We start from the raw sequence: 9,887 nt of genomic DNA on the forward strand, positions 1-9,887 counted from the left end.
TGAGATGAGAAAGTGGAGAGATGGATAAGGATTAGTTCAATTTTGTTTTGAAAATGTAAAAAAAAAAAAAAGAATCCTGATTGTTCTTTTGCAAATTTTAACCTCCCCTTACCCAGTTTGTTTTTCTTTTGAACATAATAAAGTCTTAACTTTATTTTATAAAATATAAAATAAATATAAATATACATCACTTTCCGAAAGTTAAATATAAAATATGTATAAATATACATCACTTTCTGAAAGCTTAATCCACCAAAGTTATAAGGTTACTGTCACTAAATAACATGAAAGGTTTGCCTTATAATAATAAAAGCTTCATTTTGATTAAATACCAGAGTCCAAGCACCCCCAAAGCTCTTTTTGCCAAATTTCCAAGAAGCATGATAATTTCACATAAAGAGTTGGCAATCTACTTTATGAGCAATCCAATGAGTTGCCTTTTGTTCTGCTTTTTGCCACTATTTTATAATATATCAGTTTTTATTGGTGTCATTACCTGAATTTAATGTCCTGATTATTCCTTTCTAATAATATATCATCTTCCACTAAAGTAGAATTCAGTATCTGTTGTGCATATGTAACCTATATTTATGTTTCTAATAACTGAGGTTGTAAGGCTGAGCAAGCGCACTACTTGTGAGGGCCTTAGAGAAGCCTTTGTAAAATTTGGTGAAGTTATTTCAGGTTTCACTCTCGACACCTCCTTATCAGATCTTCCATGGTTGCTTATTGAATGTGTGTGGATTGTTTCCTTGCCAAGGCATCTACATGATATGCTAATCGTGTGTTTTTGTGTTTCGTAGTGAGAGTTGTGACTGATAGAGTTTTACAAGTTCAAACCTTACGGTTTTCTTTTAGCACACAGGTAAGTCATTTGCAAAAGTTTCTGGTTAATCCTTTCCTTCCATGTGAAACCTTGCTATGTTGTTGATTTAATAGCTTTGTGATAATTGTTATCTAGCTGACATATCAACAAGGGTAGAGAAAATTTTTAGGTTGATTTTGGTGTTTTAGACATTTTAATATTTTTCCTTCTATATCTATATTACATTAGGCAATTCATTTATAATAGACCATTGCTTCATTTATATATGCTTGTATTGCAACATAGTATGTGTGCCACTCTTTTAACCTCCAAATGTTTCTTAGTTCATTACCCCAAGTAATGTTTATTTATTTTTGTATTCCGTCTTCCTTGAATATCACATAGGTTTAATTAGTGTTTTCTTATGAGTTGATTTTTTTTTTTCCATTTGATAGGTTGTGTAAAATAAAACATCTTTTAGATATGGATTATGTAATTGGTTTGCTTCAATTGTTTTGGTAAATCTCGGAGATTAGGCATATCTAATGCTTAATTAGTTTCTTGAGACTCCATGTTTGTTGAAATGAATTGATAAAAAATTGACACATTAAGAAAATGAAACAACAATCAATTGGTTTGCTTCAGTTGGTTAAAGAAACAATCATGAACCAAAATAACTGACTGATGCTCTTCATGAAATAATCATTAATGATAAATTATTAATCAATGAAATGAGAACTACCTTGTAAATAGCGAATCCTTAAGCTCAGCTCCAAAGTGATAGTATGCCATCTAAGAATTCCTTGAATGCAAATTGCTTTGGTGTTGTCAAACTCTAAGGTTATTCCCTGAAACACTTTTGAGATGGAACCGTTGGTTGTGATGCAAATTTTCCTATAAAATTGAATGAAGCCACACCTATGTAGGTTCAACATAAAGGAGAAATGAAATCATTGTTAAAAGTGTCACCACTCTGATCACCAGGATCATGATCATTTGAAGATTTGACCTGGTTTCTTGATTGAGTCTTTGTATTAATTGTAGAGAAAAAAGAAGAGCAATGATTTTGCAAATCTGCTCATACCACTAAGCAACATCAAAAATCTAATATGAAGTTCATTATTATAAGTTCTCATGGTATTTCTATCTTCATGAAGTTTGTATAATTGAAATGTGGTCAATATAATTGATGATTGTTGAATGTCCCTTTTGGATGAGCCTTCAAGTGATCCTTTCGGTTAATGATTGTTTCATTAAACTAATTAAGAGCATATGCATTAATGATTGTTTTGTAATGATTGTTCATGGAGAGCATTAGTTAGATATGCATACAATGAAAGCCAACATAAGTGCAATGCAAAATAGACTAAGCTCAATGAGGTGCACACATATGCAAAATAGTGTCAGTGAAACTCATGCTCTAGTTTGAAAGCTGGAAAAAAATGTCTAAAGGGGTGTGGGTGTGTGTATGTATGTGTCATTTATCACAATAATTAACCACATGTGTGGGCCCCAGCTTCCTTGTCCTCATTGATTTGTAAAAGCCATGAGAGCCCGGGATTCCTGGCCAAAGTTATGCAAACTTTTGCATAATTTCTTGAAGCTTGTCTTAAACTTGTCCTTGTTGCCATCTTGTTATTGACAATGGAGCCCAAGCCTTTAGCATCCTTTCTTCTATCCTTTTAGAGAGAGAGAGAGAGAGAGCTGTAATCTCCTCCGGCGAACTTCCGGCAAACCTCCGGTGCTGAACCTTGTAGTCGTAGTTGCAAGTTTTCTTCACCTCATCTTATCACTCTTCCAAAGTAATCATCTATGCCTTTGATAACCAAGTCATTTAACTTTATTGTTTTCTTCTTCTCCATTTACTTCTTCTTCTTTCTATTATTGGTGGTGGTGGTTGCTAGCTCTAGGAGGTTTTGGAGCTTGGATTTCAGATGGTTTCTCCTTTCACCTCTCTTCACTTCTCTCTTTTCTGACCATCGAAGTAAGTCCCTAACTATGCTTGGATAAGTTTTGGTATGTCTTTAGTGCATGGATTTTCTTATGGTTGTTGGACTTCTATCTTTGTTTAGCTTGCCATGAGATGTTGTGAACTTCATGATTGTGTATAGCTCCATAGAAGGATTAGTGTGAAAGTTTCATGATCTATGATTATACATGTATTCTTCCAAGCTTATTTAGGTTTCAGCTGGCGCACATTAGTGTTTTTAGTATAGGAAAATCTATGTTGACTGCATCCTTCATTGTTCTTTTGAAATTCTTTTTATTTCATATGTTGGATATGTATAAGTAGTTATATATATATACCCCTGTTCTATAGGTTTAGTTGTATCACATTTGTTAAGTTGGTGGAATGATATTGCAAAGCTAAAAGCAATGTTAATTTCTTGTGATTATTAGTAGTGATAGTTTAAGAGAATGAGGGAAGCATTGTAGTGGAATGTGTTTAGATTGGATGGTGGAGATTTCTCATCAAGTGGAAATATTAGTTCAAGGCAAATGTCAAATGAGTGGAGGTTAAGCATTGGATCACTTTAAATTTAATCATGTTAATTATTTAAGCTTTTAGGGTGTGTTTTACATTCCTGCATGAGTGCATGCAAGACAATTATTGTCATTTATTTATTTATCTTATTTTTTATTTTTTATTTTTTATTTTTGGTTTCTCTCTCTAGAGAATGTAAAAGTTACTTGATGAGTGTTTAAACTTGCGGTTAGTGTAATTTTGTTTTAACTATGGTAAATCGTTGGGTTTTAAGATTGTTTTAGGGAGTGGCATTGGATCTCATTTTTGGGCGTAAGCTAATATCAGGTAAGTAATCTACCGATAACTCCGTATTTTCAGTACTTGAGAAATTATTTTTTATTCGGTAAAATAATTATCTAGTATTTTGTTATTTTATTTTGAATATCTGTTATTTTGTTAATATTGAAATTATTTATTTGGAATATGTATTTTGAGGTATTTTCTTTAAATAAATTATTTTTATTTAGTTGTTGACTAGGTAAATCCACATTGGTGTAATGCTAACTAAATGATTGCTATTCATTTTAATTTAGTTATTAATTTATTATTTATACTAAGTGTGCGATTACATTCAAATGATTACTTCAACATTTATAAAATTCATTTGTTTATAGGCATGGGTTGATGATTCTGCTATCTTTTGAATTGACTTAGTCAATTCCTTTATTTATTTATTTATATAAGCATTTAATTTAGTTTTGAAGGAGCTGGTGTTTTGAGTAATTTTAAATATTTCATGTGCTTAAATGTTTATATTTCATTTATGGTTATCGAGTTATTTTTCCCTAAAGTGAGATTTTGATATTTATCTGTATTTTTGAATATATATGAACTTGAGGAATTTTAGAAATTTCTAAAACTTGTACTCTGCGAATATTTTTTTTGTATCTGAATGTTTTAGTCTTCAAATGAGCGATATGCAACCCTGTCAGTGGGGGGTTAAACCCTGACCTTGTCGACAAGTAATTTTGGGAAAGTGAGACTGCAGTTTCGCACCGTGTCCGTTCGGTAAAATAATCAACGGCCACGTGGTAGTTAGTCTCGGGTCACCGAGGGTAAATAAATGATTTTTGTTATTTTGGCTCGGGTCTATCACCGAGGATAAACAAATGACTTTTGGCACTGACAGTGAATTTGGCGACACACACTTGAATCTGTTACTTTATGGCTTTCCCATTTTGATTTTGATTTTTTTTGCAAAAACACAAATATTTGCCCTGCCTTGAAATTTCTGTATTTTTGATATCGTATTTCTAGGTTTTGAATTCCGGTAAATCATATTTGTAAATATTCTTTATTAGAATATTTCACTTTGTATTTTGTTTTGTTTAAATTATGCTTTGAAGACATATGCTCATTTCTGGCGAATAATTATTCGCAGTTCTGAAACCTGATAATCTTTTGATTTCAGTTATTTTGAATAGCATTACTACTTGAGAACTATACCTCTGTTGAACTATTTATTTTGTATTTGTTTAAACTATGTTTAAATTTTGAATTATCCTTAATATCTCAAATCGAGATTCATAAAGCCTATTGTTTTAGAACAATTTCTGGATTACTTACTGGGCTAGTGAGCTCATGGATTTTCTTTAAATCCTTTTCAGATCAAAAGTGATAGATCGGCGTGGATCTTGAAAGACTGCCTGTAGATGTTGCTTGTCTTGTTGTGAAATTGTAGTTCTTGTCATTGTCTATCACTATGTTCCTGTATTTTATATTTCTGGACTTCTTGTATCTTTGCATTGTATACACTGTAAAGTCTGTAATCTTGTAACCCAGTTGGTTTGTTATAGTTTTGTTTGTCCTAAACCAGGTCCTGAGGCCTTGCAGGTCTACTTGGTTCACGCCCTGTGGATCTGCGGTCGTTTGTCTGCGCACCGGGTCCAGCGAGCCTGGTTCGGGGCGTGACAACATGTAAAAAGCACCTGATATCAAATAGTTGACATATTGTGGCATTTATCATTCAAAGCTAAGAATGCATATATTCAGAAATAAAATGATATTTTCAACAAACATGAAGAGCATTAGTTATTAACAAACATGGAGGCTCACGAAACTAATTAAGATTGTTTCATTAATGATTGTTTCATTAATCATTAGTAAAATGATCTTGATGGTTTCATTGATGATTGTTTTGTAATGATTGTTTCAATATTTCTTAGTTCCATGTCTTTTGATGAGGAGCATTAGTTATATTTAATGCTTATTAGTTTCTTCAAATAGCTGACTTCAATTGGTTTGCGTCAATTGTTTTTGGTAATATCATTAGTTATCATTACATATAACCAACAAGGACTTTGATCTCTGATCTACTACCACCCAAGCCTAGTTTTCCAATAAAAAAAGAGTTCTAATTTCTTACTCATTTACAAGCAACATGGTTAACAACTTCATCATTCATTCCTTTCATTTGTTCAGGGTACCATGGAAGCATATCATATGTATATATATAATTAAAGAGAAGGGAAAAGTCCTTAAAATGGATCAGCATTAACCACAAAGATCACATCAAAAACCTTTCATAAGAATTCCCAAGCACTTGTTCTTCAAGTTTTCTCTTCCTTTTTTATTTTAATTTATATATATATATATATGACTGTAATGTTAATTTTGAAGTAGTAACTTGGTCCAATAAATGTGTATGTGCCCCATTTAGAGGCAGTGTTTGTAAACACGGCATTTAATTAGCCATTTATTTGCCTAATTAAATCACCTCTGCTAATATTCTCGAAATATCTGCTTAGTTTTGTCGATTGAATTCAGTAATTGCATTTTGTTTTTCTTTTTTTTTTTGGGGTAACATCAGAGATGGTCTGGTATTTCCTTTTCCATATTGACTAGGACTTCACTTTGTAATTAGTTGTTTTTTTTTAAAAAAAAAAAATATTTTAATGGTTGTTCTTAAAGTTGTCTTAACTTGTTCAGTGTCATCTTTTAGGTGACAAATCATTCTCCACTTCGCAAAATGAAAAAGGATTATCTTTGCGGATTGTTTACATATTAAGTAATAAAATAGAGAAGAACAGGATGCAGCTTATCTTGAATTTTTTAAGAAGGGCACAGTAATCAACATTATGGGATGAATACAAACATTGAAAACTAATTGACAACAATCAATTGTTTGCCAGAGAAAGATAGGGCCCGGGAAGCTAAAAAGAAAGCACCTGCTTTGAAGAATTCAGTGTCAAACAAAAATAAGTCACCAAGGACTCTCAAAGTAATGCAGTTTCAAGGAAGACACACCAAATTAATCAACATATGCAGCATTTTTTGATCAATTTAGATTATTCTAGGAACTTAACTAATGGTCCTGATTATCAGAATTGGCTTAGCAGATACTAGTGCTATTCCTGAATGGGGAAAGGATAGAGCAGAGCTTCTCTAACATAGACAAAATACATTCTATATGCATGTACGTAGACTCACTAAACATAACTGCTATTGGTGGTTACCAACTGATATCTAGCTTCCCCAGAAAAGTTTATGACCATGAACAACTGGAAATGACTCTCAAAGAAGCAGGTATTCATGCAAATATTACTTTATTCTTGTTGCTTTCTCAATATTATTCTCCTATAGCCTGATTTTGAAGATACATTGTGACATTGTGTAAAGTTGTACTTGCACTACAACAAAAAACGCAATTTGCCACACATTTTTGCGACACAAAAGATCAAAAATGTGTCGTAGATCGCAATTTGCAACATAATCTGCGACACAATAAAATGTGTCGCGTTTTAGATGTCGCAAATATTTGCGACACTTTTGAAGACTGTGTCGCAGATTTTGTGACACAAAATGAAAACGTTACAAATTTCATCGCAATTCATGGATCTTATGAAACAATATTTGCCATTCAATTTGCAAAGATATGTGACAATTTATTACAACACAATTTCTGTGTCGCAATAAATGTTGCAATTATTTGAGACTTTTTGCAACATACTTTGCGACTTATTTTAATTGTCGCAAAACTTTACACGTCGCAAATTGTGTTGCAAATATTGAGTCTTTTTGCAACAAATTTGTTACTCATTTTGTTTGTCGCAAAACATTTTTGTGTCGCAAATTGTGTTGCAAATATGTGCGATGTTTTGCAACAAAATTAGAGACACATTTCGATTGTTGCAAATTGTGTTGCATCTCAGTGAGATATTATGCGACACAATTTTATTGTCGCAAATTATGTCGCAAATTAATTATTCATAACCATGATTATTTATAATAATTTTTTAATTATTTCACAAACTTGTTTTAAAGCCTAATTTACAATCCTGAACAATAACTTTTATAATATTTTTTAAAATAACCATTCATCTAGAATAACAATGCATTACAAAATATAATAGTTCAAACATCTAATACAACAAACAAATACAAAATGTAATAGTCCAGAATGTAATAATCCAAGTATCTAATGTAATAATCCAAAACACCACATTCATTTTGTTGCAATATCATCGATAGGCTGAGGCTGTTCAACATCCTTTGAAGTGTGAGGGGCATGGGAGGCAGACTCTCCGGTCCTGGCAGGAGCATGAGAAGTACGAGGAGTTTTCTCAAAGTTTACCTGAATACCTCGAGATTCTAATAGAGAAATGATGTATTGGTTCTACTTCTTCTGCTCCTCGTATGCTTTTTCTAAAAATTCCAACTTACTCATAACCTCTAGAGGCATAGAAGGCATAGATTGTTGAGTTCCCAAAGTAGACCGCTGTGATTGCGAATGAGAATAATCAGAAGCTATCTCCTCAACAAGGTTTCCCATGCCATACCATTGATTTTTTGCAACCCCGAATATGTCCCACCATAGTTTATCATCATCAATTTGTACCCCTAGCCTTCTCTAGCCAATACGTCTTGGCGAGCTTTGACAAATTTCTCCTACATAATATAAAGTTAGTCATTATTTATATGTTATGATAAACAAAGTATTAAGTAATTAAGAATAAAATTTAATTTTATACATACATGTGCTAATTGGGCCCCCTTCTCATTCCAACTCCATCCTTTTGATAAACTTCTTTAAAAGCCTCCACCATGGATACCTTGCGGCCTAATTTGGCTTCCTAAAATATATATATATACATATATACATGTGTAAATAGTTAGCTAGTATAAAAATTTTAAATGTATATATTAAGAAAAAAAATGAAAATTTACTGAGCAAAATTGTGAAACCAAGGACACCATGGTGGTTCCATCTAAATGAAAAATTTTAAATTCATTATCATGTGCACCCTTTCAATTTTTGTATGAAACAATATATATAATAAAATTAGTTTTTTTAAAAAAATAATTAAAATCCTTGCATACGCTATCACATGAGCATTTGGAACCTCTCAATTCATTCATGCACTCAATTTCAACTCTCTCTCTCTCTCTCTCTCTCTCTCTCTCTCTCACTCACTCACTTTCTCACTCAATGTCTAGTGGAAGAATTCATTCCATTCTCTCTATCTTTTAATTTTTAGTACTCAATGTCTAGTGGCAAAATTCATTCCATTCTCTCTATCTTTTAATTTTTAGTTTTAGAGTTTCATTTATAGGAATTAGAGCTTAGGGACAGTTCCCTACAGGCACTAGTTTTGATCTTATGTGCTCTTACTTGTGCTTTAGAAAGGCTAGGAGGAGATGCACAATGAGCTCATATGGTCCTACTAAGAGAAAACAAAATACCAAAAAAGAGCCACACTTATGACTCATATCCCACTCATCATACATCAACTTTAAGCTCACATTGTCTTTCAGAATCAAAAATATCTTTCACATAATTAACAATCCCAAAAATAAATAAATAAATAAATAAAAAGAAACAGGAATGGCAAGCATTAGGCAACAACTCTTGTTGTTTGTTTGGACTTTTAAGAGAGCTAAATAATGATAGAACATGTTTTTTTGTACGTCTTAATGTGAGCAACATGGGACAAGAGTCATACATTAAATCAAACAGCTTAATAGATTCGTTTGAATTATTTGTTTTGCTAAACCATGCACTGTTTTGAGAACCTACTTCTTTGTTTATGCTCCATAATGCATTCAATGAAACTTCTAATTAAACATGCTAAAGAATTAATTCATCAAGGCATCAATTCAGGAAACAGAATAGCGGGGAAATATATATCATATTATTATCATTCTAGTCTATCTCTATGTTCAATCATAGAGAGCAAAAATGAAAATTTACTGAGCAAATTTTTTTAATAAAAACTTACTAGTCTATCTCTATGTTCAATCATAGAGATGGAACCACCATGATAAATTGTTGTAGATCCCTCAGTTTTCGACTACCGGCTCTTTTTATTCTTCTCACAGTATTTTTTATATTTTGCATCATTCCAAATCAATAACAACTGCTCCCAGACATTGTGCCTAATCCATTTTGGTCTTTTTCGCTTCTCCCGAGCACGACCTAGATTTCTTCGCAACCACTCAGCAGCCTTCTTGTTAAACATTTTTTCCACTTCTCCAACATCATACGGTTGCCAAGTAAAATGGGACTACAATAGATAATTAAACTTATTAAAATTAATAAATTAAAAACTAATTAAA

General features: G+C 32.2%; 1 long non-coding RNA gene across 1 annotated transcript; it reads left to right on the forward strand.

Moving 5' to 3' along the window:
• The first annotated feature begins 2,463 nt into the window (after positions 1-2,463).
• Positions 2,464-5,348, forward strand: LOC120264579. The gene is made up of 4 exons (XR_005537477.1): positions 2,464-2,607; positions 2,710-2,789; positions 3,565-3,617; positions 4,940-5,348. It is a non-coding gene; the product is annotated as an uncharacterized LOC120264579 (long non-coding RNA).
• The last annotated feature ends 4,539 nt before the right edge of the window (positions 5,349-9,887 follow it).

Source organism: Dioscorea cayenensis, chromosome 1, assembly GCF_009730915.1.
Source record: "Dioscorea cayenensis subsp. rotundata cultivar TDr96_F1 chromosome 1, TDr96_F1_v2_PseudoChromosome.rev07_lg8_w22 25.fasta, whole genome shotgun sequence".
NCBI lineage: Eukaryota > Viridiplantae > Streptophyta > Magnoliopsida > Dioscoreales > Dioscoreaceae > Dioscorea > Dioscorea cayenensis.